Source organism: Marmota marmota, unplaced genomic scaffold (assembly GCF_001458135.2).
Source record: "Marmota marmota marmota unplaced genomic scaffold, marMar, whole genome shotgun sequence".
NCBI classification, from domain to species: domain Eukaryota; kingdom Metazoa; phylum Chordata; class Mammalia; order Rodentia; family Sciuridae; genus Marmota; species Marmota marmota.
In genome coordinates this window covers 14,409,307-14,410,714 of record NW_025999960.1, presented here as the reverse complement: position 1 = coordinate 14,410,714, position 1,408 = coordinate 14,409,307, and positions in this window count along the sequence as shown.

Here is a 1,408-nt window from a genome sequence, read left to right as displayed (position 1 = left end):
CCCTAGAATACCATTAAAAAAAAAAAAAAAAAAAAAAAAAACCTTAAACGAAAAAAAATCAAACCTGAACACCATCTACCCACATCCCAAAAAAAAAAAAAAAAAAGCAATTCAATGACTGTAAAGAATAAATGTGGTGACCCACAATTTGGCCTAGAAATCACACTTTTAGGCCCACCATTTAGATTCTACAGTCATGGCTCTCTGACTCTTCCAAGAAATCTGCACAAAAGCTTGAAGTAAAATAAAAACAAAAACAAACAAAACCCCCACAACACCGTAGTCTTTCTACAATGAACACTTGATTCCCACATCAGGGAAGCTTAAATGCCTGATGCCTCATTCAGTTGAAATGGAATAATCCAGATTTCAAGTCAACTGAGATTACTGGTCTAATGAACAATACTTTATACTTTTCTGCCTCTCATCCTTCTTCTTAGGTTACCCCTGCCCTTTTTTCTGCCCAGAGAAGCCCTGTTGTTTGTTCAAGTTTCTGCTAAGCTGAGCTTGACCTGAAAATTTCCCAAACTCTTTTAGTCAAATGATTCACTGCTCCTTAATTACCATAATCTTCACAGTTAACTTTTGCAATTTTATATAGATTTTTTCTGAAAGTTAATTTGCTATTTCAGGGTAATATGTAGCATAATATTTTTATTTATTATTTATTTATTTTTTAGATATACATTAGGTGTGTTTTGACATGTCATACATACATGGAGTATAACTTATTCTAATCAGGATCCCATTTTGTGGTTGTACATGATGTGGCATTTCACTGGTGGCGTATTCATCTAGTACATAGGAGAGTTCTGTCTGATGCATTCCACTGTCTTTCCTATTCTCATCCTCTCCTTTAACTTTATTCCCCTGTGTCTAGTCCAATGAACTTCTATTCTTCCCTCTCCTCCTTTGTTGTGTGTATATTTTTTAAAAAAGAAAAAAAAAATTGGACATGGAGGTGGAAAACTTGGATATTTATCCTAGCTCTTTAGCAGCCAAATGACATTGTTAAATTCCTTATATCTTTGGATCTGACCTCTTTTTGTAAAATGATGGCAAGACCTGAAAAAAATCCCACATATTTCAACTCTCACTCTCATCACCACCTTAGGCAGCTCTGTCCCTCAAAAACCAGATTGCTCTTCTAAAATAGAAGATGCAATGGTCCAGTACCTTAAATGATAACTATCACCAGCTGGCCAGGCTGGCAATATGAGTTGGGTTCAAAGCAGCTGGCTGTATCAGTAACTAAGAAAATGACGAAGAAACCACATGGCACATAAACATGAGTTTCTAACATAAATTTCTAAGGCAGGATGGCTTGGCTCAGTGACCCCAATGGTCAGCTCCAGTGCTGGAAGGAGCAAGAGAGAGAGAGTGAGCACACCCAAAACCTTCTCTTTAC